The sequence below is a fragment of the Leopardus geoffroyi genome, chromosome E1, assembly GCF_018350155.1.
Source record: "Leopardus geoffroyi isolate Oge1 chromosome E1, O.geoffroyi_Oge1_pat1.0, whole genome shotgun sequence".
NCBI classification, from domain to species: Eukaryota; Metazoa; Chordata; class Mammalia; order Carnivora; family Felidae; genus Leopardus; species Leopardus geoffroyi.
The window spans coordinates 5,020,708-5,048,691 of NC_059330.1; the positions used below are offsets into that span (position 1 = coordinate 5,020,708).

A 27,984-nucleotide genomic window follows, 5' to 3' on the forward strand; every position below is an offset into this window, starting at 1 on the left:
GAGAGAGGGAGAGAGAGAATCCCAAGCAGGCTCCATGCTCTTAGCACAGAGCCTGACACAGGGCTCGAACCCACGAACCATGAGATCATGACCTGAGCTGAAATCAAGAGTCAGATGCTTCACCGACTGAGCCACCCAGGCGCCCCCACTAAGAACTCCTCCTTAAATAGAGTCTGTACCTTGCAGCCCTTTTAGCTGTCAAATGTTATTATATTGGAGGCCTGTTGATGTGGTGATAAAAAATCAGAGAGGGAAGCATTCTATAATCTGAGGATTCAATCTCAGTGTTCAGTGGGTCTGCGTCCTGGGTTGTGACCTTTACAAGTTTTTCATAGCTTTTATTTTTACTTCTTAGGTGACAGAAGAAAACTCTAGGGTCTGGAGTTAGAGATATGCCCTTCCCCTGAGTGGGATGTGTCTTTCCCTCTGGGGAATAGTCCCTGTGATGGAGAAGGGTCTCGGTGCATTCACAGCGATCACTCTCCTCCTTACCCTCCCAGAGCCAAGAGGAGCTCTTTCCCATCTCTTACTGCTGTCTGACCCTGGGTGAGGAAACCAAACTTCCCTGAGACTCAGTATTTTCATCTCGAAAATAATTCAACCTCCTCACAGGGTGGTTGTAAGGATCAAGTCAAATGACTCCTGTAAAACACATGATGCTGTGCCTGGCACGCACGTGTTAAGACCTGTTTTGGTCATTCATTGCCACTACTTTATATATTCCCATTCCAGGCTCCAACCTCGTGTCGTTTCTGGTAAATATAATAGAAAAGCCTGCTTCGTGTAAATATGAGCCCGAGGAGACCTCTTTTATCTCCTTGATCTACTCATTCAACTACTTTTTCGCCCTTTAATGTTAGAATCCTCCAGTAAATGAGGATTTTTCAGGTTAATTACTGTATTACTTTGCTAGGGCTGCCGCAACCTAGGACTGCCGACTAGGGGCATGCACAACAGAAATGCATCTTCTCACAGTTTTGGAGGTTGGAAGTTCAGGATCAAGGTGTTGGTAGGGTTGGTTCCTTCCGAGGGGTCCAGGGGAAGATCTGCTCCACACCTCTCTCCTTGGCATGAAGATGGCCATCTTCTCTCTGTCTCTTCACATGGCATTTTCCCTCTATGGGTACCCCTGCGCCTAAATTTCCCCCTTTTAAGGGACCCCAATCAGAGTGGATTAGGGACCACTCTGATGAACTCACTCTAACTTGACTACCTCTGTTAAGACCATATCTCCATATAAGGTTACATCTGAAGGTACTAAGCGTCGGGATTCAAAATGCGGATTTGGGGGGACGCAGTTCCACCTGTAACAATCCCCTTGCCAGTAGCTTCTTCCCACTGCTACGCCTTTCCCGTCTTGCGTCCTGCTATTGCCGAGCCTGAGGGACCTCTGTAAAAGTTAGTCATTGCTTTGCACACCTTTCCCTATTTCAGAAGTTTTTGGCTTCATTCATTCTCTGCTCTTGGGCTGTCATTACCTTTTGTGACTCTTTCCTGATCCACTGAAGAGAAATGTTATCACGAGTTGGCTGTTCTCATCTTCTGGCTGCGTTGTCTGTCTTGGCTTTGAAAAAATTCCAAAAATAATTCTTGGTAACCTGTAATTTTATCTCTGTGTTGTCTTTTGTTTTTCCCCACGTTTCTGGAACCATGACAGAAGATTCTGAGTAATTCTGATCAGCATATATTCATGACAGCTCCAAAAAAAAAAAAAAAAAAAAAAAAAGAAGAAAAAGGTTATTTTATGCTTCGGCAGATGCACCTGTAACTTTGCATCTCTTAGTACTTTTGGACGTACCGGGGAATTAGTATCTGGACTTGGCTTTGGAATGCTATGTATTTGCGTACCTAGAGATTTTGTTTAATTTATTTCAACTCAACAGATATTTATTGAACACTTAACTAAGCTTCAGATCCTGAAGGCATAATAATTTATAAGATGTTGCTAATTGCCAGAAGCACTTGGTCCAGCAGAAAGGACACAGGTAAATACCATATTGACCCAGGGTGACAAATGAGATACCCATACGGTAGCCATAAAATGCCGTGGAAGCTCATGTTGCTTCAGTTTTTTCATTTTATTTCATTTTAGAGAGTATTCTGGAGCTTTTCTTCTCCCCCCTCCCTATTCGTGATGATTTTACCTTGATTTCACGGCTTTCCAGAGTCCTCAGGATATACTTAAAAGTCTCTGGGGGCGCCTGAGTGGCTCAGTCAGTTAAGCGTCGACTTCGGCTCGGGTCATGATGTCACGGTCTGTGGGTTCGAGCCCCACATCCGGCTCTGTGCTGACAGCTCGGAGCCTGGTGGCTGCTTCGCATTCTGTGTCTCCCTCTGTCTCTGGCCCTTCCCCTGTCTCTCTCTGTCTCTCTCTCTCTCTCCCTCTCTCTCTCTCTCAAAAATAAATAAACATTAAAAAAATTTTTTTTTAATCCTCTGAGTGTCCTATGGGGCTCTGTGTGATCTGGCCCCTGCCCCACTCCCCTGCCTGCACTTGAGTCACCCTATTCCCTAAAACACTGGTGGTCTTCCTTTCGGCCAGAGCTCTGTACTGGTTTTCCCGCTCCAATGTTTGAGCACAGGCCTCTGCCCGGGATGTCCTCATCCTCCCCACTTAGTCAATACCTCTGTTTCCTGCGGCCTTCAGATGATTAACCTCTTGTTCAAAAGAACTCTGCTGGGCTCCCTTCTACCCATCTCATCCAATTCCACGGTATGGCCCCCCTTGTCACTCTGAATAGTACACACAGTGTCAGTTGTCATGTGTGCCTTTAATAATTCTTTTTTTTTTTTTTAATGTTTATTTGTTTTTGAGAGAGACAGACCATGAGGGAGGGAGGGGCAGAGAGAGAGGGAGACCCAGAATCGGAAGCAGGCTCCAGGCTCTGAGCTGTCAACACAGAACCCGACGCAGGGCTCGAACCCATGAACCGTGAGATCATGACCTGAGCCCAAGTTGGAGGCTTAACTGACTGAGCCACCCACGTGCCCCTGGGATCCACACTTTTGAGGGCCGAATTCCGAGTGTTTTGACAAAGCTATAGAGTCATGTGACCAACACCACACAATCATGAGACACAAGAGTTCCATTACCCCCACGTGCCACTGTGCCCGTTCCTGTCTCCCAGCCCTTCTTCTCCCTGTGTAATTTGGCTTTTGCCAGAGAGTTATGTAAATGGAGTCAAAAGTTTAGCTTTTTCAGTCTGGCTTCTTTTACTTACTTATAACCCATTTGAGAAGTCATCCATACTGCTCATGGGAACAGAGTTTTAATGCAAGTTTGTAAAAAAAAAAAAAAAAAAATCAATACCATGGATTTTCATTTACCTGTTTGAAAATATTTATTGAACTAATCTTTCTTTTCTTTTCTTTTCTTTTCTTTTCTTTTCTTTTCTTTTCTTTCTTTCTTTCTTTCTTCCCCTCCTTCCTTATCTATCATCTTTATATCTGTATCTCATAAGTTATCATAAAAATTTTTATTTTTATTTTTATTTTAAGCACATTTGAAATGGGTACTTAGAGACAGTAGTTTCTGAGAGCGTTCCCAGGAGAGAGAGGTATTCGTTTACAACAGGGGATGTGTTCATAAGGTGGACGCATTGGAGTGAGCCTTGAAAAACTGCTGGGGCATTGCTCCAGGAAATGTCAGATATCACTCAGAAGGCATCAAAGTATTCTCTTTGGCCTCTTAGGGACTCATCAAGCCTCCCCTACGTCTAACCCAACCTTACATCTGTGCACAAGCAGGGCAAGGAATGGCCTGATAGATCTTATCTTTCTTTTTCTTTCCTTAAACATTCACTAACAATATACTAGCTGTGAAGTTCAATGCAAGGTGCCCAGGGAAATGTGAAAGTAATAAGAGTTTTGCCTGCTTGATTTATCCCCTATCGATACTCCACTTTCCTTTATACTAGCCTCATTTTTCCATTTTCTCTCTTCTTATCTTGTGTCATAAATAAGAGGCAGCTTCCAAAAATATATGGACAATAAATCATGGAAAGTGTTGGGACAAAGAAATAATGTGGGTGAAAAAACAATCCAAGGGCAAATTTACCTACCTCTCATTGCCACATTATTTCATAGAGGCACCCAAGATGGACCACTGATGGGGTTGGATGTTTCCTGGAAACTAAATAAGTAGGGAAATAGGCACTGCTAAAAGATCCAGATCCTCCGCAAGATAGAGATAACCCCGTTGTTTAAAGTTTTCTCATCTTGCTGACCTACGAAAAATTCTTCCCTCGGGTCTTCATAAAGAAAACACTTTTTGATTCAGACAAGAACATCCTGGGCTCCAGCCCAGCAATAAATACAAGAGTAAAGTTTGCCCGGCTGCTTCTTACAGCATCCCTCAATGCAAGCCAGGCTCACAACAGTGACGTTCAATCCTGTCAAGTAAATTTGACAAGAGTCAGAATGATGCCATTCCGATATGCAGCTCTCAGATGGTGTTATTTGATCCAAGGGTAAAATTTATCATTTCCAGAGAATAGATGAATAACATGTCCTTCAGGCAAATCCTCCATAAATATCTGTTCTCATAAACAGGATTTTGATGGGATTTGGACAACAGAGTTATCTGACAAGCAGCTAGGGTGCATCTGTGTGGGGTTTCCATTAAGGGCTGACACCAATCAGACCCAAGGTAGGATAAAATTGTTTGTTAAAAATCACGGACACTGTATAAAGCATATTTAAACAGGTTATTCCTCTTTATAATGGCACCAGGGTGTACTTATTCCAGAACAAGGCAATAAGCTGAGAGCTTTAAGTGTATCCTGTCGGTTCAATATCTTACAACATTCCTATGTAGTACCTTCTGTTGTCACCCCATTTTACAGAAGAGAAAACCAATATTAGGAGGAGTTCAGTAATTTGTTAAGCATTACACAGCTTGTAAAAAGAGCCAGGATTCAAACCAGTTCTCTCTGGAATCGGAAACAGCGTGAGCCTTTGTTTTTGTCTTTTGTTTGTTTAAAAACATTTTAGACATAGGGGCACCTGGGGGCCAACTTCAGCTCAGGTCACGATCTCACAGTTCATGAGTTCGAGCCCCGTGTCGGGCTCTGTGCTGACAGCTCAGAGCCTGGAGCCTGCTTTGGATTCTGTCTCTCTCTCTCTCTCTCTCTCTCTCTCTCTCTCTCTCTCTCTTCCCCTCCCCTGTTTGCAGTCTCTCCCTCTCTCTCAAATGTAAATTAACATTAAAAAAAATTTTTTTTTAAATAATGGCAAAAGACACTTGCATAGACATTTCTCTAAAGAAGATAAACCAGTGACCAAGAAGCATAGAAACAGCTGTTCAACATCACGAATCATTAGGGAAATTCAAGTCAAAGCCACAAGACCCCACACTCCACCCATTAGGGTGGCTATTAACCAAGTAGGAAAGAAGGATTGGTAGGATGTGGAGAAGCTGGGACTCTTGTTTATTGCTAGTGGGAAGGTAGAGTGGTATAGCCACTGTGGGTGGAAAAGGGTAGAGTGGTTCCTCAGAAAGCTTAACATAGGATTGCAAAAATGGTCTAGCAGTTCTACTTCTGGATGTAAACTCCAAAGGACTGAAAGCATACTTGAAAAGATGTTTGTAAACCATATTCATGGAAGTGTTATTCACAATAGCCAACTCCAGTGTCTATCAATAGATGGATAGGTATACAAAGGAATATTACTCAGCCTTAAAAAGGAAGGAAACTCTGACATATGCTACAATATGGATGAACCTTGAACTTATGGTTTTTGTTGTTGTTGTTTTTCTTAGAATGGTTTTGTTTATTTATTCGCCTGTTTGTTTTTAATATAATTGATTATCAAGTTGGCTAACATACAGTGTATAGAGCGTGCTCTTGGTTTTGGGGGTAGATTCCCGTGATTCATCGCTTACATACAACACCCAGTGCTCATCCCAACAAGTGCCCTCCTCCGTGCCCATCACCCATTTTCCCCACACCCATCAACCCTCAGTTTGTTCTCTGTATTTAAGAGTCTCTTAGGGTTTGCCTCCCTCCCTCTCTGTCTGTAACTATTTTCCCCCTCCCTTCCCCCATGGACTGCTGTTAAGTTTCTCAAGTTCCACATATGAGTGAAAACGTACGATATCTGTCTTTCTCTGACTGACTTATTTCACTTCGTGTAATACCCTCCGGTTTGAAGACATTATGTTAGATGAAATAACCCCATCTCAAAAGGATAAATATTGTATGATTCCACTTACATGAGGTATCTAGAGTAGCAAATTCATGGAGACAAGAAAGTTGAATGGTGGTTTCCGGGGACTGGGGAGAAGAAAGAATAGAATAGTTATTATTTAATGGGTATGGAGTTTTCTAACAGTGTGGATGTACTCAGTACCACTGCAAATGGTTAAAATGATGCATTTTACATTATGTATGTTTTGCCACATCAAAAATACATTTTCTTAAAAAAAACCACAAAATATTTATGTATCAAAATAATATAATTTTATTATAATTTATTTCCTTTTGAAATTACAGTTATCATACTTTTATGACTTTATAAATATAATATCTCTAATTGAAGAATCAAATAGCATTAAAAATTTTTTAATGTTTATTTATCATTGAGAGACAGAGAGAGACGGAGCATGAGCAGAGGAGGGTCAGAGAGAGACAGACAGAATCCGAAGCAGGCTCCAGGCTCCGAGCTGTCAGCACAGAGCCCAACGCAGGGCTCAAACTCACAACCCGCGAGATCATGACCTGAGCCGAAGTCAGATGCTTAACCAACTAAGCCACCCAGGCGCCCCATTAAGTAGCATTTTAAAATTATGTTAATTTCTTCAAGGATTTAATGCTCCTCAAAGGAGACTGTTCCTATCTTCAAGATAAAGTAAGGTTGCCTTCCTACTCTCCACCAAATGCTCAAAACCACAACAATTTAGTTTGCTTCATAGGAGATCCTAGAATATCCATTTTATGTTGACTTGTTGAAAACAGAAGAACAATAGAGAAAATCAGTAAAACCAAAAGTGTTTTTGTTTTGAGAAGACAAATAGATAAATCTCCGGCAGGCTAACCTAAAAAAGGTACATAGTAAGGAGACGCACGTTAACTATACCAGAAATGAAAGAGGAATCAAGGTGACTGATCACATGGACATTAAGAAAGTTAGTAACAGAACAGGAAGAGCATGCACAGGACCAGGCATTTGATACTTAAATGAAACTGATCGGTTCCTTGAAGGATACAAGCTACAAAAGCTCATTCAAGAAGCAATAGACAATGGGAACATTCCCGTATCTGTTAAAGAAATAGAACCAATCCTTAAAAAGCTTCCACAAAAAGAAAACTCCAGGACCAGATGGTTTCATTGGAGAATTCTATAAAATATTTAAAGAAGAGGTAGCACCAATTTCCCACAATCTCTTCCAGAAAATACAAGTAGAGGGAGGAACACTTCTCAACTCATTCTATGAGAGCAGTATTAGGCTAATACCCAAACCAGATAAAGACATTACAAGAAACTCTCATAAACATAGATACAAAATCCATTAAAAATTTAGCAAATCAACGAGGTACCTGGGTGGCCCAGCCAGTTGGGCGTCTGACTTCAGCTCAGATCATGACCTCACGGTTCACAGGTTCGAGCCCCGTGTCGGGCTCTGTGCTGACAGCTGGGAGCCTGGAGCCTGCTTCGGATTCTGGGTCTCCCTCTTTCCCTGCCCCTCCCCCACTTGCACTCTGTCTCTGTCTCTCAAAACTAAATAAGCATTAAAAAAAAATTTTTTTTAATAGCAAATCAAATCCAGCAGCATATAAAAAAAGGATACTTGATGGTGACCAAGTAGGGCTCATCCAGGGATGCAAAGCCAGTTTAACATTTGTAAAGAAATTAATGTAATCTGTCCTATTAATAGACGGAAAAATCAAAACTATGTGATCATATGAATTAATGCAGAAAAAACTTTTGACAAAATTCAACACCTATTTGTGACAAAAACTCTCAAAAAAAAAACACACACAAGGAACAGAAGGAAATTTCCTTAACCTAACAATAGCTAACGTAATAATTAATGGTGAAAAACTGAATGCTTTTCTCTGAAATAGGGAATAAGGAAAAAATGTCCTCTTTCAACTCCTGTTCAGTGTTGTCTTGGAAATTCTACCTAGTACAATAAGATAAGAAGAAGAGATTGAAAGTTTGTGGGTTAGAAAGAAATAAAATTGTCTGTATTTGCAGATGACATTATTATCTGTGTAGAACAACTTAAATAATGTACCAAAACACTGATAGAACTTCTAAGCATGTATAGCAAGGTCACAGGATACATGGTTAACGTATAAAAGTTGATTACTTTCCTATATACCAGCAATGGACAATCAGAAATTAAAATTTAGAATCAATACTATCTATAAGCACACCAAAAAATTAAGTATTTGGGCATATTTCTAATGAAGTATGTATGGGCTGTGTATGCTGTATAAAACACCGGTGAAAGAAATTTTTAAAAAACTCAATAAATGGAAAGATATTTCATGTTCATGGATCAGAAGAGTCAATATTATAAAGATGTCAGTTTTCCAAACCAACTTAATCTGTGGATTGAAGGCAATAAGTTAAAGGCAACCAGAATCCCAGTCAACTATTTATAGATATTGACAAACTTAATGCAAAATGTTTATGGCAGGGGTGCCTGGGTGGCTCAGCCGGTTGAGTGACCGACTTTGGCTCAGGTCATGATCTTGTGGTTCGTGAGTTCAAGCCCTGCGTCAGGCTCGCTGCCGTCATCACGGATCCCGCTACAGATCTTCTGTCCCCCTCTCTTTCTGCCCCTCTCCCTCTCATCCTTCCTCTCTCTCTCTCTCAATAAGTAAAACATGTTTTAAAATAAAATAAAATTTATATGGGAAAGCAAAGGATCTAGAAAAATGGACACACTATCGAAGAACAACAGAGTTGGAAGATTCACACTAACTGGTTCCAAGACTCAATATAAAGTTACTGTATTCAGGACACTGTGGTATTGGCAAAGTATGGGCACATCAATCAGCAGAAGAGAAGAGAGAAGCCAGAAATAGATCCACATAGTCAACTAGATTTTAACAAAGGTGCAAAGCCAATTCAACAGAGAAAGGATAGTTTTTCTTTTTTAAAATTTTTTTAATATTTATTTATTTTTGAGAGACAGAAAGAGACAGAGTGTGAGTGGGGGAGGGGCAGAGTGAGAGGGAGACACAGAATCCGAAGCAGGCTCCAGGCTCCGAGCCATCAGCACAGAGCCCGACGCGGGGCTCGGACCCGAGAACCATGGGATCATGACCAGAGCCGAAGTCAGACTCCTAACCGACTGAGCCATCCAGGCGCCCCAAGGATAGTTTTTTTTCAACAAATGATGCTGGCTGGCACAATTGAATGTTCATATGTTAAAAAAAAAAAAAAAAAAAAAAAAAAACGGGGTGGGGGGAGGGGGGAGACCTAGACATAGATCTCACACCTTTTAGTAAAATTAACTCAAAATGTATCATAGACCTAAATACAAAATGGAAAAGTGTAAAACATCTAGAAGAAAACCTATGAGAAAGTCTAGATGACCTTTGGCTGGCAATGAGTTTTTAGATACAACACCAAAAGCACAATCCAAGAAAGAGACAATTAAGTTAGACTTTATTACAGTGGAAACTGTTACTCTGGGAAAGACATTGGTAACACATAATGAAACGTTTTCGAAGCACGTGTCTGATAAAGGACTTATATCCACAATATAAAAAGAACCCTTAAAATTCAACAATAAGAAAACCAGCAACCCAATTTAAAAAATGGAAAAAAACATCTGAACATTTCACCCAAAAAAAGATATGTAAATAACAAATAAACAAATGAAAAGATACTCAACATCATTAGTCACTAGGGAATGGCAATTTTTTTTTTAAGTTTTGTTTTCTTGGGGCGCCTGGGTGGCTCAGTCTGTTGAGCGTCCGACTTCGGCTCAGGTCATGATCTCACGGTTCGTGGGTTCGAGTCCCACATCGAGCTCTGTGCTGACAGCCTGGAGCCTGGAGCCTGCTTCAGATTCTGTGTATCTCTCTCTCTTGGTCCCTCCCCTGCTCTCTCTCTCTCTCTCTCTCTTTCTCTCTCTCCTCTCGCAATTATAAATAAATATTTAAAAATAAAAAAATAAATTTTGTTTTGTTTTTTATTTTAGAGAGAGAGCATGTGCAAGTAGGGGAGAGGGGCAGAGGGTGAGAGAGAGAATCTCAAACAGGCTCAACGTGGGGCTCGATCCCACGACCCTGGGACCATGACCTGAGAAGAAATCAAGAGCCGGACCACTCAACCAACTGAACCACCCAGGTGCCCTGGGATTTGCAAATTTAAGCAATAATAAGATACCAACCATACAGAAGGTCCCCAACTTACTATAGTTTGACTTGCTTTTTTGCTTTAACTTTACCATAGTGTGGAAGTGATACACATTCAGTGGAAATTGTACTTTGAATTTTGAATTTTGATTTTTTCTTAGGTTAGCAACATGCTGTAGGGGACCCACTCACGATCCTGGGTAGCAACAGTGAGCAGCCGACCCCCCATCAACCCTGCAATCATAAGGGCTAACGCTGGATATACTTAAAACCATTCTGTACCCACACGACCATTCTGTATCTCACCTTCAGCACAGTATTCCATAGATTACATCAGATATTCAACATTGTATTATAAAACTTTTTAAATGTTTATTTAGAGAGAGAGAGAGAGAGAGAGAGAGGTGGAGGGGGGCGGACAGAGAAGGAAAGAGAATTCCAAGCAAGTTCCACACTGTCAGCACAGAGCCCAACGTGGGGCTCAAACTCACAAACCAGGAGATCATGACCTGAGCCTAAATTAGGAGTCAGACGCTTAACTGACTGAGCCACCCGGGCTCCCCTCAACATTATATTATAAAATAGGCTTTGTGTTAGATGATTTTGCCCAACCCTAGGCTAATATAAGTATTCTAAGCATGTTTAAGGTAGGCTAAGGTAAGCTATGGTGTTTGATACGTTAGGTGTAGTAAATGCATTTTCTACTTAATGATTGATATTTTCAACATGTGATGGATTTGTCAGGGTGTTATCCCGTTGTAAATCCGGGAAGATCTGTGCAATCCGGGATTCCTGACTAAAATCCAGGAAACTGACCATATTAATTAACTGGGGAGGCTATGGGGCAGTAGGAATTCTCGTTCAATGCTGGTGGAAATGAAAAATGATACAGTCACTTTAGAAGAATTAAAACACAATCTTACCATATGATGCAGCCATTCTATTGTCAGTATGCATCCAACTGATTTGAAATTTTCATGGAGGAAATTGCTTACCGTTTTATTTTCTGCTGGTTTCTTTGTCTGACCTTACTATCAGGGTGATGATGGTCTCATAAAATGATTTGAAAGTGGTCCCTCTTCTACTTCTTGAAGAGTTTAGGAAGGATTGGTATTGATTATTCACTGAATGTCTGATAGAACTTACCTGTGAATCCATATAGCACTGGGCTTTTCTTTGTCGAGAAGTTTCTGATTACTGATTCAGTCACCTTATTTGTTACTGGTTTGTTCCGGCTTTCTATTTCTTCTTGATTCCGTTTGGATAGGTTGTGTGTTTTTAGGTCTTTGTACCTTTCTTCTAGGTCATCCAATTTGTTTGTGTATAAGGTCCCTCAAAAAATTAAAAAATAAACTGCCTTATGATCCTTCTAGGTGTGTATCCAAAGGAAACAAAACCATGACCTCAAACAGGTGTCTACACTCCCATGTTTATTGCAGCATTATTCATAATAGCCAAGATATGCAAACCACTTAAATGTCCATTGATGAATGAATGGATAAGGAAAATGTACACATATACAGTGGAATATTATTCATCCTTAACGCAAAAGGAAGTCTTGCCATTTGCAACAACACGGGCAAGCCTGGAGGACATTATGCTCCGTGAAATAAGCCAGACACAGAAAGACAACAGTGTTGAAATGTTCTCATTTACATGTGTAATCTAAAATAATCGAATTCATAGAAGCAGAGAAGAGAATGGTGGTTGCCAGGGGCCGGGGGAGGGGGAAATGGGTCCAGGGCACAAAGTTTCAGCTACACAAGATGAACTAATTTCGGAGACCTAACGTACAACAATAGGAGTGTAGCTAACGATACTGTGCTGTATACTTAAAACTTGCTAAGAGGATAGATCTTTTTTTTTTATTTTGTTTTCAATGTTTTTTTATTTATTTTTGAGAGACAGAGAGCGAGAGACAGAGAGAGACAGAGAGAGAGAGCATGCGAGCAGGGGAGGGACAGAGAGAGACAGGGAGACACAGAATCCGAAGCAGGCTCCAGGCTCCGAGCTATCAGCACAGAGCCCCACACGGGGCTCGAACTCACCAACAGTGAGATCATGACCTGAGCTGAGGTCGGAGGCTCAACTGACTGAGCCACCCAGGTGCCCCTAAGAGGATAGATCTTAAGTGTTTTCACAACAAAGAAAAAAAAAAGGAAAGAAAGAAAAAAATGCTAACCATGTAGGTGATGGGTATGTTAATTAGCTTGATTGTTGCAATTATTTCACAATGTATACATGTATCAAAACATCAGGTTGCCTATCTTAAATATATACAATTTTTATTTGTCAATTATACCTCAATAAGCCTGGGGGGAAAAAAGAAATGAGCTATCAAGATTCTCAAAAACAAAGATGAATCTAAATGCATATTGTTTTGGGGGGTTTTTTGTTTGTTTTTTAATTTTTTTAATTTTTATTTTTTTAACGTTTATTTATTTTTGAGACAGAGAGAGACAGCATGAATGGGGGAGGGTCAGAGAGAGGGGGAGACACAGAATCCGAAACAGGCTCCAGGCTCTGAGCTGTCAGCACTGAGCCCGACGCGGGGCTCGAACTCACGGACCGCGAGATCATGACCTGAGCCGAAGTCGGACGCTTAACCGACTGAGCCACCCAGGTGCCCCTCTAAATGCATATTGTTAAGTGAAAGATGACATTCTGAAAGGGGCAGAACTATGAGAGAGTAAACAGATCATGTTTGTGAGGGATTAGGGGGTACGGTGTTGGATAGGTGATATTTTTAGAGTGGTGAAACTATTCTGTATATTATAATGATGGATACTGAAAAATTGGAGGGGGGAAGGTACCCTGTGTATTGAATGATGAGACCACTCAGCTTCCTTCTTCTCTTGGGCTTGTGGAAGGCCGTCCCTCAGGCTACACCTGCAGGGAGGAGATAAGCAAGATCATTCCTCAGGAACATGAAATAACCGGGAGAAAGGATATACCGAAACTGATGGTAAAGGGAATTTCTCATCAAAACAACCTTAACCAGAATGCCTTAGTCAAAAGCTCTACTCAGGCACACACGGGTTCCTATTAACTCTAGCAGGTGCCTCGCTCTGGAGATCACCAAGCCCCGAGGAAAACCTGTATCATGAGAGACATGATCGAGCAGAAAAGAAAAATCTCAGAGGAGGGACAGCAGCAACACCGGCAGGTGAAGAAAAGCCTAAAAATCCTTTTATGTATCTTCAGAGACATAAGAGAAAATATTGTAGTGTGAAACAGAAACAGGCTGCTATAAGAAAGGAATATTTTACGAGAAACGAAAAGCTTTGGGGAGTTAAAAATATGATAGAAGATGAAAAATTCAATATAAAATTTGGAAGATGATGTTGAAAGACTCCCTCACAAATAGAGGAGAAAGCTAAAAGAAACAAAATACATAGGGGACCAGTTTGGTGGGGTTTGACAGCCAAGAATAGGAGAGGACTGAGAAAATGGGTGGAAAATGTTTTTGAAGAAATATATCAATAGAATTCCACATATCGGAGGTGTATGACTTTCCAGACTGAAAAGGCAAACCAAGTAATTGTCTTGTATCTTTACAAAGAGAGAAGGAGAAAGAGAGGGAGAGGGAGAGAGAGAGAGAAGGAGAGAGGATGGGAGGGAGGGAGAGAGGAGGAGGAGGACAGGGAGGAGGGGGAGGAGGAGGGGAGTGAGAAGTCATATACAAAGTATCAGGAATCAGACTAACACTGTAACTATTCAACTAACCTGGAGGCTGGATGGCAGCCCAATCAGTGCCTTCAAAATTCTGAGAGAAAATTGCCGCTTCGTTTCTGTAGCTAGCCAGATTATTGATGAGGTGTTAGTGTAGAATGTGCACATCTTACATGTGAAATGTCTGACACGTTCTATCTCCTGTGCCCACTGGCCCACTTTCTCAGGGAGTTACTAGCAAATGACTCCTGTAGAAACAAAGAAGCAGATGAAGAGGGAGAGAAACAAAAAACATGATCCTGGAAAGCAGGGGATGGGATACAGGTGAAAGATAAAGGCAGCCCTTTGGATGATGGTAAATAGAGTTCCCAGGGGTTTTGGGGACAGAGAACGACCAGTTCAGGTTGGCGCAGGAGAAGGGGGGAAGGCTCTGGAGGAGGCTGGGATCAAGCATGCCAGTTACTAACGTGTTGAAATGTACCACGAGAGGATGCGCACAATTGGTAGAGAACTCGGGAATGAACTGGCTATGGATACTTGCAAAATGAAGCAAACGAGGCTCAGAAAAAAAGTAACACGATACCAAGAAAGGACCATCTTGCTCAACTGTGAAGAACAGTCATATAGTAAAAATATGGTAGGTAATAAATGTGTCTAACCAAAGCAAGATAAATCTACATTTGGAAGGAGAGGTAATCTCTATGTCTATAGAGACAGGGAGCCTGGCATCAGAGAGCTAAATTCTCATCATCTGCAGTGGTAGTTCAAGAGACAATATTTAAAAACTGAAAAGAAAAAAAATCAAAGACCGAAAGCATGTTACTTAGAAAGGTAGAGGTAAATACAGCAGGCGTGGACGGGGGCGGGAGGGAGGGGAAGGAGAATGAGAGGAACTGAAAGATGTTGTCTCTAGAAAATGGGGATCGGAGATGTTGAGGGGTAGGTAAGGCATAGTTCTTTTTTTCGTTTCGTTTCGTTTTGTTTTGTTTTGCTTTAAGTCATGCAGAACCATTGGACGTTTTCAACAATTATTCAATAAACAAATAAATACACCAAGAGAAATTGACTAATGGAAAGTTGGTATACTTTGGAAACTTCAAGAGGTTTGCCTCCGGTGGTGTTTCTCGATGATTTATGAAGTGTCTTGGGTATAGCTTGAAATATCTATCACCTTAGGGATAAAATATCCTAATTTTAAGGATGAAAAATCAAACATCGGGATTTTCCAGGGAGACCTAACTTGGGACAAACAGCTCCACTGTTGGAAGCTTTCTTTTCCATAACTTGCTAATTTTTCTTTTCACTTGTCAAGAAGTGACTTGGGGGCATATTATTTAAAATCACGGGGGTGCCTGGGTGGCTCAGTCGGTTAGGCGTTCGACTTCAGCTCGGGTCACGATCTCACGGTCCGTGAGTTCAAGCCCCGTGTCGGGCTCTGTGCTGACAGCTCAGAGCCTGGGATCTGCTTCGGATTCTGTCTGTCTCTCTCTCTCTCTGCCCCTCCCCTGCCCATGCTCTGTCTCTCTCTGTCTCAAAAATAAAAACATTAAAAAAAATTTTTAAAAATAAAATCATGTATAAAGGCTGCCACAAATGTAAACCAATACGGATCACTGGGTCCAGTCAAAGCATAGATTAGGAGCTCTTGACCATCATCTCCGGAGTTGAGAAACCCAACCTTCTAGTTTGAACTTTGTTGTCTTCATGGCACGATGTGGGAATAGTTTTCAGTGAGAAATCTTTTGGGTCCACCCAATTCTCTTAAAAACAAGCAAGTGCTTGCCACTGCCACTCATGATGACCCACCACTGAGATTTAGAGCTTTCCAATTTGGGAGAAATCAGGTGCACAGGAAAAAATAAAATAAAAAGGGAGAGAGATAGGAGGAAGAACTGGACTGAGCCATCAGTGAACCGGGCACTGCTGGCTAAATGCAAGATTGTCATCAGTATCTCACATTGTGATACGAAACAATATTGTTGATGTAAAATACTTCCTTTTGTGGGGCGCCTGGGTGGCTCAGTTGGTTGAGCTTCCGACTTCGGCTCAGGTCATGATCTCACGATCTGTGAGTTCGAGCCCCGCGTCGGGCTCTGTGCTGGCAGCTCAGAGCCTGGGGCCTGTTTCAGATTCTGTGTCTCCCGCTCTCTCTGACCCTCCCCCGTTCATGCTCTGTCTCTCTCTGTCTCAAAAATAAATAAACATTAAAAAAAAATTAAAAAAAAATACTTCCTTTTGTAATTGCATGAAAAAAAAAATGGTGGTACATTTAAAATTATTACTAGACGTCCAAAGGTTGACCAAGGTTACCCATTGGAAGGTAAGGGCGGGGCGGGTGGGTGGGGGGAGCGCAAGCCCTCATGTTGGTTCTGGCTCCAGAAGCCAGACGCAGGGGTTATGGGTGGACCTTTACTCTATGGGCAGAACAGTGCAAGTGCAATCATGGTCTCCGGAGTCCAACAGCCTGGAACTGAGTCCCCTCATTCTGGCTTTCCAGCTGCATGACTTTGACCTTGGGCAAGTCACTTAACCCACCTGGATTCCTGATTGCAGGGGTCAAGCAGAAGCTGGCTGACAGCTTCCTGGGGACGGGCAGGTGCATGCAAAATGCAGGAGGCGGGATTAGAGAATGTTGCACCCCTTTCTGCTTCTACTTAAGGGGCTCAGGTCTGAGCCACGTGGTTCCTGAGCGGGGTAGACAGGCCCGGCGTGCTGGCCTGCAGTCTGTCGCTGCGTCTCACGTGCCTGGCCACGGTGGGATCCGGTCCCTGGGAACTTCGTCGGTGTGATGGACGGCAGACTCTGGACTGGGCACGAGAACAGTCTCCCCTTCAGCGCGCACTCAGAGCAGCGCTTTGGTGCCCTCCGGGTCTGCGAAACTCCACATACAGAAAACAACCACAACAAAGGCTTGGAGCAAGCCGCACAGGAAGGAGCTGCGTGTCTCTCGGTGCGAGGAGGCATAAACGCGCGAAGTACGATGTGTTGTGACACAACGAACTCACAGGCACAAACCCACACTGTCTGCCGGGCTGCGTCTCTCACGCGCACCAGCCGCCTGCAGACGGGAAGATGCTGTCAAGGCAGAGCAGCGTGAGAGACAGAGAGTGAGTGGGGGAGGCGCCCCCATACTTTTTTTTTTTTTTTAATGTTTATTTATTTTTGAGGGAGAGATAGACTATGAGCAGGGGAGGGGCAGAAAGAGGGAGACACAGAATCCGAAGCAGGCTCCAGGCTCCGAGCTGTCAGCACAGAGCCCGATGTGGGGCTCCAACCCATGAACCGTGAGATCATGACCTGAGCTGAAGTCGGACGCTGAACCGACTGAGCCACCCAGGTGCACCCTTTTTTTTTTTTTAATTTTTAAGGTTTTTTTTTTTTTTTTCTTTTTTAACTCGGCACTGTATTAAGCTCCAGGGATTCAGCAGCTAGAAAGATCAGGGGTTTTGATCTGAGGTTCCCGAGCAAGGAGACAGAACGTCTGAACACGAACGTAATTTCAATTAGCGATAAGTATCATAAAAAAAATAAAATAGGAAGAGGACATAACAGGAAATAGAGCGTCTTGGAGACACGAGTTTAGATAGGGTGATTGTGGGAAGGTGAGTTTGAATCGAAATCTGAAAAATGAGAAGCAACCAGTCTGATAATAGCCCCGGGGTGGGGTGGGGGGGGGAGAAGAAGGAATAGTAGGGGTGAGGGGTTGGGGGGCAAGCCGCAAGAAAGAAAGAAGTTTGGTATCATCTGCAACCAGGAAGCAGGCCAGTGTCCCTGAAACTTCGTGATCAGGGGAAGAGTAGACAGCAAGTCAGACGGTCAGGCAGAGGCCAGCTCATATAGGACCTCATAGGCCATTGAAAAAGAGGCCTGAGGACAGCAGAGATCACTGGAAGGTTTTAAGCAGGGAAATGACAAGTAGACTTTTTTCTAAGTTTATTTCTTATTTAAAATGTTTAATGTTGGGGCACCTGGGTGGCGCAGTCGGTTGGGCGTCCGACTTCAGCCAGGTCACGATCTCGCGGTCCGTGAGTTCGAGCCCCGCGTCGGGCTCTGGGCTGATGGCTCAGAGCCTGGAGCCTGTTTCCGATTCTGTGTCTCCCTCTCTCTCTGCCCCTCCCCCGTTCATGCTCTGTCTCTCTCTGTCCCAAAAATAAATAAACGTTGAAAAAAAATTAAAAAAAAAAAGTTTAATGTTTATTTTTGAGACGGAATGTGAGCAGGGGAGGGGCAGAAAGAGAGGGAGATGCAGAATCGGAAGCAGGCTCCAGGCTCTGAGCCGTCAGCACAGAGTCCGACGTGGGGCTCGAACCCACGAACCGTGAGATCGTGACCTGAGCTGAAGTCGGACGCCCAACCGACTGAGCCACCCCGGCGCCCCGAATACTTTTTTCTTTTTAATTGCAAAACCAATATGACAACATTAGAGAAAACACATCACATGAAATGTCACTGCCCCAATATGATTTCTATAATTTGTCTTTACTCGCGATCTTTTTTCCCTGTGTTTCTTACCTTTTCACACTGTTGTAACTGGTCTTTGGACTTAATATTATAACATAAGAATTTTCTTGAGTTTTGTCTTGGTCTTATTTGTGACCTACTTTTTTTTTAAGTTACCCAATGCTATCTCATATGCATTCACTGTACTTTAAATTACTAATCACGGGGGCATCTGGGGGGCTCAGTTGGTGAAGGGTCTGACTCTTGATTTCAGCTTAGGTCATGATCTCACGGTCGCGAGATCCAGCCCTGTGTCAGACTCCACACTGGGCTTGGAGCCTCCTTAAAATTCTCTCCCTCTCAGAGGGACACCTGGGTGGCTTAGTTGGTTAAGCTTCAGGTCATGATCTCACGGTTCGTGGGTTCAAGCCCCACGTTGGGCCCTGTGCTGACAGCTCAGAGCCTGGAGCCTGCTTCAGATTCTGTGTCTCCCTCTCTCTCCGCCCCTCCCTTACTCATGCTCTGTCTCTCTCTCTCTCTCAAAAGTAAATAAACATTTTTAAAAATTAAAAAAAAAAAGATTCTGCGGGGTGGGTGATGGGCATTGAGGAGGGCACCTGTTGGGATGAGCACTGGGTGTTGTATGGAAACCGATTTGACAATAAATTTCATATTAAAAAAAAAAAAGATTCTCTCCCCTCGCTCTGCCCCCTCTCCTGCTTTCACTCTCTCTCTCTCTCTCAAAAAAAAAAAAAAAAAATACTAATCACAGACTCCTGGACTTTAAACTGCTACCAATTTTGTACTATGGTAATATTGATCATTTTGGCTTCTTTTTTATTCCTTTTACTCACTTGCATTAAGCAGGATTCCTGGATGAAAGAGTATAGATATTTTTATTACTCTTACATATATATTTTTTTTACTTAAATAATAAGCAATGGTCTTTCGATAAAATAATGCAGACTGATCACATGTGTTTGTGTGCTTATATCTTTGTTCTCCCGAGATCCCACTGAACTGACAGAGGGCGGAGAGCACGATACGTGTTTGGAGGGCTCGAGATAGGGACTGAACACAGGGGTAGGCTGCAGCCTGCTGGAGAGACCGTGGGGTGAGGCTCTGTGGATGCAGAGAGGAGGGGCCGGCTGAACCGGAAAAACTAGAACAATGAAAAGAAAAAAGAGGAAATCATAGAACACACCTCAGCCTCTTGTGAATGTACCAGAATCGGCTTAACCTTTCCCCAGCATTGAATGTCGTAATGGCTCATTTTATGTGTCACCTTGACTGGATCCTGGGGTACCCAGATATTTGGCCAAACATTACTTCTGGGTGTGTCTGTGAGGGTGTTTCTGGAAGAGATTACATTTGAGTCAGTAGACCGACTGTAAACTAATAGAAAACAATAGAATATATTTAATTGGTCTCTGCCCCTGACCCCCGGGCACAAAGCTCCCAGAACCTTCATAATTTCACCTTGTTCTAATGTGGCGACTCTCGTGGGCTCTTGGGTGGCTGCTGGGTGGGGGCTGGTCACCAGAAGTACCAAACCATGATTAGAAGCTTGGAATTTTCGTGCCCAACCCCCATCCTCCAGAGAAGGGAGAGGATCTGGAGGGGTTCATGGAGCTTCCAGAGTGGTAAACACCTCCACACTGGGAGGGTGATACTCTAACTCCGTGGGAGACAGAAACCCTCGTGCTCGGGACCCTCCCAGACGTCTCCCTATGTATCTCTTCATCTAGCTCTTCCTCTGTGTCGTTGGACAAGCTGGTGACCATAAGCGTTTCCCTGAGTTCTGTGAGTGTCACCAACAAATTAATCCAACCCAAGGGGAGGACTGTGGGAAGCTCCGATTGGCAGCCGATTGGCCAGAAGCCCGGGTGACGGCCCCGACTCGTGGTTGGCATCTGAAGGGGGTGGTGTGCAGTCTTGTCCGACTGAGCCCTTTTCACCTGTGGGACCTGATGCTACGTTACACAATGTCAGAACACAGCTAAAGTGTAGGATACTCAGCTGGTGTGGGGGAGAATTGTTGGCTGTGGGGTAAATCCCACACCCGTTTGGTGACCGTGAGCGTTACAAGCGTTCTTTTTTTTGTCTTCTTTTTTTAGTTTATTTTTATTTACTTTGAGAGAGAGATAGAGAGCCAGTGGGGGAGGGGCAGAGAGAGAGGGAAGGAGAGAATCCCAAGCAGGCTCCTCACTGTCGGCGCAGAGCCCGACACAGGGCTAGAACTCACCAGCCGGGAGATCACGACCTGAGCCGAAACCAAGAGTCGGATGCTTCGTGGACTGAGCTACCCAGGCGACCCCATGAGCGTTCTGTATGAGCAGAGGAGACATATTCAGGAGGAGGACTGGGTAGCTTTTCTAACTTGCTGAGTAAAGCAGATTGCCCTTCCCAAAGTGGGTGGGGATCATGCAATGTGTTCAGGGCCCGAATGGAACAAAAAGGCAGAGGAAGGAAGCATCTACTGTCTCTGCCTGACGGCTGGTGCTGACCTTGGTCTTTTGCCCTAGGTCTTTTGCCTGTGGTTCCCACATCTATACCGCTGGCCTCCCTGGGTCTCTGGCTTACAGATGGCTGGTGTGGGACTTAGCCTCCATAACGGTATGAGACAGTCCCTTATAATGAACTCCTTTATATATTAAAAGAGTATGTAATATATCAAAAGAGTGTGCCTAATGTACAAAGAGATTTTACATATGCCAAAGAAAAATATATATTATATCTCTAGTATGTATCACCTACCCGCCTGTCCTATTGATTGATTGTCCTATGGCATTGTCTAACACGATAGGTTACGTCTAGTGTCGTTTGGCGCCTATCGTAGGATATTGGTTTGCACTGTGAACCACGTTTCATTGACTGCCCGTGCACATCCCAGCTCCCTAGGACGGCAGCCTCCTGGGAGTGAACTCGCCAGGTCACGCCATTGGAGGGTCTTCTCCAGGTTCTTGTCATGCACTGCCAAGTTGCCTTCGAAAGGGCCACCCCGCCCCCCCCTTTGCATGCCGAGAGGCTGGTGTCCGTTTCTGCGCGTGCGCAGTTTCACCCCAGTGCACCGGCGTCCTCAGAACCTTGAAATTCACCTTCCTCTCTCCTTTGGAGTCCCCCATGCTGCCTGCCCCTGGTGTTTTCCCAGTGCCTCTCCTCTTTATTGACTCTCAGATAACCCACCCCTCTTCCCCCTTCCAGCCCAGAATGCATTTCATCAGAAGTCCAGACCCAGCTGTTATAGGACTTGGGGAAAAATCACTTAAATCCACTGGAAACCAGTTCCCTCAGTGGCAAGGTGAGAGGCTCTTATCACATAATCTCTAAGGTCCTCTCATTTTAAGGTTTTATTGATAATAGAGAATGATTGAAAATAACCAAAATGTTTGGGGTGCTTGGGTGGCTCAATGCATTAAGCGTCCAACTCTTGATTTTGGCTCAGGTCATGATCTCGCAGTTCATGAGTTCAAGCCCCGCGTCAGGCTCTGCCCTGATGCATGGAGCCTGCTTGGGTTTCTCTCTCTCTCTTTCTCTCTCTCTGCCCCTCCCCTGCTTGCTATCTCTCTCTCCCCCTCTCTCTCTCTCTTCTCAAAACAAATAAAAACATGATTTAAAATTTTTTAAAAAAGAGGGGCGCTTGTGTGGCTCAGTTAGTTAAGCATCTGACTTCGGCCCAGGTCATGATCTCACAGTTTGTGAGTTCAAGCCCCGCATCAGGCTCTGTGCTGACAGCTCGGAGCCTGGAGCCTGCTTCGGATTCTGTGTCTCCCTCTCTCTCTGCCTCTCCTCTACTCCCTCTCTGTCTCTGTCTCTCTCTCTCTCAAAAATAAATAAACATTAAAAATTTTTTTTAATAAAAAAGAGAAAGAAAAGAGAAAATAACCAAAATGTTTGACAACAGGGTTTAGTTAAATAAACAATGGTATATCCAGAGGATAGGATACCAAGCAGTCTTTTTTTTTTTTTAAGATGGACCTAACTGTCTCGTGTTACCAGGCTAAATGAAATCCGCACGACCCTGTAGGATTCCACATTTAATCTCACAAATCTTAATGCCTAAACATAAAAAGAAACACACCACAAGGCTAATAGCAATTTTCTATATAATAATTATGTTCTCGGTAATACCATCGTCATAAAAATGGCATTTTCTTTCACTGTGAAAACCAGATACTGAAGTAGAATCAGCTTAAGCTTTTTGGCCTCTGTACAGCTTTTCTGGACCCCCAGGCAGGACTAGGGCACTTGGTCCCGGCTCCCACCGTATCTAGAACAAGCCTCCATCACAGCAGACATTACCCTGCATGGTCATCACAAGCCAATGGGTCTGCTTCCTACCGAATTCTGAGTCTCCTGACAGAGTCTTTGTCTCGTTTATTGATGTAGCATGTGATGCCTGGCACTTCGAACATGCCAGACACATGTTGAAGAGTGAAACGATTCCTGTCGGAACTCCGGACCGATTCAATCGGATTTACTTCGGAGGCTTGATATCGCCCACTACCTCTCAGTTTCTACGGTAAATACTGTGAGCCCCTCAGATCATAGTTTATCCTTAAGGCTTTGTCTACAACTGGGCTGAACTGCAACTGGGAGATGGGGGCTGCCCAGGCATATGGGTAGGAAAATTCCTTTGAGGGACATGGGGGCATCCGGCAGCCATACCTGGTGCGTCAATTACGTGCGCATACATCTATCTCCCCACGCAGCCTTCAAGCTGTGATTTCGCTTCTTGTGCAAATGTCAAAACGGAGTAAATGTGCCAGCTGGGCTAGAGGACATGAGTAACTGTTCCCCCCGGCAGTTACGTTTCTCAGGGCAAATTAAAGAATGGGCAAAATTTTGTTAGCTCAGCCTTTCTGAACTCCATTAACTCTGGAACACTGAGGAAATTAGTTTTGGGGATCTGCAAAGCTGGGGATGGGATTTCGGACTCTGGGGACCCAAATGGGGTATTGGCGCACCCTGGAAAGCCTCCTGGGATGCTTTACACTTGGGATGCCACCCTCCTCACCTCCACCGATGGTCACTGTCTCGAATGCCATAGAAAATACGTCCAAGACAGGAAGGAAGTTGGTTAACTGTGGACTATGGGCTGTGGACAAACCTTCAGGTCTTGGTGCAAGAAAGTTTTAACATGGAGTAATTCTACCCTTGCCCAGGAGAAGATCAGGTTAAATATGCAAGGGTGTGGTTAAACATTAATGGAGCAGGTAGAAGTGACCCTTAAGCCATTTACTCTCTAAATGGTTTCCTGCTTATATATGCAGCCAGTGCAATTGATATTTATGTGTAGCTATTTAAAATCTGTATTTTTTGTTTTCATAGAAAAGATCTTTTAAAAAGTAAAAGCATCCCAGCTTCTCTTTTCCATCCGTTTGATTCCCCAAGCCCTCCTGTGTAGCCCATCCTGGCACCCCAGGCAGACCCAGACCAAAGGCTACGTTCTTGAAAGGGCAAGTAGGACGATGGTACTCCGTGTGTTAAAAGTCTCCTTCGGTCGGAGCACTTGGGTGACTCAGCCCCTTAAGCATCCGGCTTCAGCTCAGGTCATGATCTCGCGGTCTGTGAGTTCGAGCCCCGCGTCGGGCTCTGTGCTGACAGCTCGGAGCCTGGACCCTGCTTCGGATTCTGTGTCTCCCTCTCTCTCTGCCCCTTCCCTACTTGCTCTCTGTCTCTCTCAAAAATAAATGAAACGTAAGAAACAAACAAACAAGCAAACAAACAAAAAAACCCTCTCCTCCGGCTCTTGTGGGTACCCCATAAAGCCCAAATTCCTGAGCTGGTATAAAAGGGCTTTCACAGTCTGACCCAATTCCCCCACCACAGAGCCCATATCGCAGACACACTGAGATGTATACGTTGCTCTCCCGACTCATCACGCTCCTGTGTCTTTGTGCCCATAAAACTTCTGCCTGGAGAGCTTTCCTCTGCCTCTTTGGAAATTTTGTTTGCATCCTTAAAATCAGCAAGCATGGATTCTTGCTCTCTCCTTTGGGTTTTCACAGTCCCTTAAGCAAACCTATTCTCTAGCAATTCCCCCCCCCCGGCGTTATAAATATCTGTTGACGTATGTTCGTCTCTTACTAAACTATGAAATTCTTGAGAGCGGAGACCTGCCATTCATCTCTGTGGAGCCAGTGCTTAGTGGAGTGTCTGACTCATCATAGATCCTTAATTCATGTTTATTGAATTTATTAATTAAGCCATAACCAAGGCATCACCATCCATTTAATTGCAAATGAAGTCCCAAAGATGAAATTAACAGCCTCATTTCTATCAGCCTTGCTGATAAAGTGATGACAAACACTGAGTGCTTCTCACCATACCAGCCAACGTAGAGCAAAGAAAAGCATCCAAGGGCATTGGCCTTGCCCTCGAGTAGATTGTGATAGAGTGGGAAAGATAAGATTCCCGTTTACAAAACAAATTGAGGACAACATCAGGAATGTTTGAGAGCCACGTTAGTTGTAGCGGGCCTCTGAACTGCCTGGGAAGATCCCCTTCCTCCTGGCCCGCCATCTCTTCCTAAAGTGTGGTTGGAAGGTGTAGTCGTTTGGAACCCAGTGTGGGCGGGGGGCAGGAGACCTTGAACTCATCAGGCTCAGAAGAGGTTTCTAGATGAAGCTAGGTCAAGGTTGTTGTTGACAAAAATATGGTTTGGGGAGGAGTAAAGAAGAAGATTGAGAGGAAAGAGTCTAGAAAGGGGAAGCAATGCTGTGAACCCACATCACAGGCAACCTGAGTCAAATCTTCAGGTACCACAGTTGTTTGAAGGATTCTGTTGTGCTGTGGACATAGAGAGCAACAATAAAGATAACTCTGTTCATCTTTTTTTCTTTACCATCTACACAGTGTTGATGCATCCTTGAAATCGTCATTGGGTGATCCTCATGACGATCATATCTGGCGTGTTAAGTGCTTAGAGGTTGAGTCTTCCTTGACCCTGTCATGCCATAGGCTAAGGCAGAAACCCTTCTCCATGCTCCAAGGGGCCTCCGAGCTTCCCTGTGACACAGCACATTCACATGCTGTGTTCATTGGTTTATTCCTGGGGAGAGTAGGTGCCATATCTTACCTGTGTCCAGCACCTGGAGTAAAATAGGAGCTTGGTAAATGTTTGCAGCATGAGTGATTGAATGCACAAGTGGAGTACAATCCATGGCGACCCTACTTACCATCACTATTGTCTCCATAAAGTGCCTCATTCTCCCCCTGAGTTCACAGGTTACTCACCAAGTCCCTGGCAGTGAACACAAAGATTCCCAACCCATCTCAGCATCTCCGGCTCACCAAACACCAAATGCACAGAGTTGCCCAGCAGAAAGCTGGATCCGTCCTTCCTCCAGGCTTGGAGTTACTAAAGGCTGGATAATAAAGATAACAAAGCATGGCATGCCAGCTAGAGCACAGAAACAGACATGACCCAGCAGCCCCAGGCTCTGCTGATAACAAAGGCTTTCTGAGCAATGGCCCTTCAAAGCAACAAATCAAGATAGACAGCCTGCCAAAAACATGCCGATCCGGCAGATGCAGAATCCTTTACCCGCCGAGAAACAACCCTTCCAGCCCATCCATCACTTAGACAACTCAAATTAGATGGTGAGAACATCAAGGAAGCAGAGTCTGCCTTTGTGGCTGTAGGAAAGATCTGGGCAACTTTGCTCCAGGCATCCCCTCCTCCGCACCTTTCAGGTAACCTAAGGCATAAGTACCCTTATCTGCCTGTCAGATTTCCATTCATCCTTCAAGACTCCGCTCCAATGCCCTCTTCTGCGATGCCTTCACCCATCTCCAAACAGCGCGTTGTTAGGTCAAGAGTAGATTTTAATGTTATTCTGGCTAAGGGTCTGTGCCCTGCCCAAATTCCGATCTTCTGACCCATCACCTTTTCCCCAAAAGAGGTACACACAAAGAGAAGTGATATGGGGAACAAAAATCCCATTTGTATTCAACGCCTCAATGTATATGTCTCAGAAAGAGCAGAACTAGATTATAAAATTTAACTTGAAGCCCAAATTGGGTTTCTATCTCCTCCTAAAGCCAGAATCCAAGTCCTGGGGTCTTAGCCCCCTTAAACATGGCAATGATGAGTGCATTCACTTGTGTAGGATGAAGGAGAGACTTGGCAGTCCTGGCCTGATGAGGCAGGCTCTGAGTTCACACATCAATCCTACCCCATGGGAGGGGTAGGCGGGAGAGGAGAGAGATTATTACTTACCTTTTTCAAATCAGGTGGCCCCACTCATGTATGGCTTGGCCAATGGCTTGGACTCTGGCCAATTACATTAGCAAGGAGAAGGAGGGTCACCTTTCTTTCGAATGTGACTTTAACCCTTTAACTACTGATCACATATCCATGGAATCTGATTTTTGAAGTGACTCTTCCATACTCAACACCTGTGTTCTGATTTGGATCCAAGAGCCTGGAAAGTTCCGTTTTCAGGTGCCGCTTAACAATGCCCTCTGTGCCTTCTCATGAGTGAGCAAATTCATCAGGAGGAAGGGTGAAGGTGCTCCATTTTATAAAGAATCAAAAATATCTAAGTCCTTCTACAATGGGCTTATGTGTCGTAAGAACAGCTCATGACACTTCAAGACTGTCTTGGGGGAAATGTTCAGGACTTGTCTCCAGGATGGAGTGGGACACTGTTAGGGAAGGAGAAGTAGATGTGTACAAAAAGTAAGGAGATCATTTAAGGAGGAAAGAAAAAGAAGCTGGGAGAGATCAGGGAAGGAAGGGACCCCTGACATCCTTCTGTGAAGACCCTAGGGACTGAAATGAGACTCAATAGACAAGTCTGTTTGGGACCACCTCTACTCTGGTTGAGTTCATGGTCACCTGATGGTGAAATTACCTCTTGGTAATACACTGTGCCTGCACAGCTTCCTGAATGTGTGGATATAGCTGAGAACTCTGTTACTTCTGGGAACACTCCAGCTTTCCCATCCTTGGTTATGGATCCTGGTTTCAATCCTGGCATTTCAGACCCAAGTGGCCTCTAGTACAACGTCTGCCCTAAGGTTTGGCACAGATTGTGAACTATATCATCAGCTCTTTCAAGGGCAGGGGAATCGGTAGGACAAATATGGCACAAGTACATGTTGGAACACTCTGCCTGGCAGTCTGCTTACCAGTATGGGGCCCCCTCCCCTTTCAGACACAAGGAAGGATTGTATTTCCCTGCCAACTTTGATGTTAAATCAGATACAAGACTACCTTTGGCCTAGGAAATGTGAGCCAGTGTAACTTCCATAAAGGTGCGGAGCATTTAACTGCCAGTGGCCAACTTTCCATTGCTTTCTCCTCCTCTCAAAAAACCTAAAGCATGATGTTCAGATAGAGGCATAATAAATAGTGTGGAGTGGTTATGTGGCACAAACCACCTCCCGAAACAGTGGGGCTTGTGGCACAGACAACAGATTTTTGTTGAGTTAAGCCTCAGAGTTTTTGCTGTTTTCTACAATATGCATTAGATGTAAATTATAAATCTAGATAGGAGCACTGGGGGCTCAGTTGGTTAAGCATCCGACTCTTGGTTTCGGCTCA

At 43.9% G+C, this 27,984-nt stretch overlaps 1 protein-coding gene and 1 long non-coding RNA gene across 2 annotated transcripts in view; one reads left to right on the plus strand and one right to left on the minus strand.

The window, feature by feature from the left end:
* ADPRM (ADP-ribose/CDP-alcohol diphosphatase, manganese dependent) overlaps positions 1-27,984 on the plus strand; it is a 293,792-nt gene that overhangs the window by 219,530 nt on the left and 46,278 nt on the right. The window lies entirely within an intron of this gene.
* On the minus strand, positions 137-27,939 carry LOC123603018. The gene is made up of 4 exons (XR_006714678.1): positions 26,656-27,939; positions 11,466-11,651; positions 6,215-6,275; positions 137-1,697 (listed from the first exon to the last, which is right to left on the minus strand). It is a non-coding gene; the product is annotated as an uncharacterized LOC123603018 (long non-coding RNA).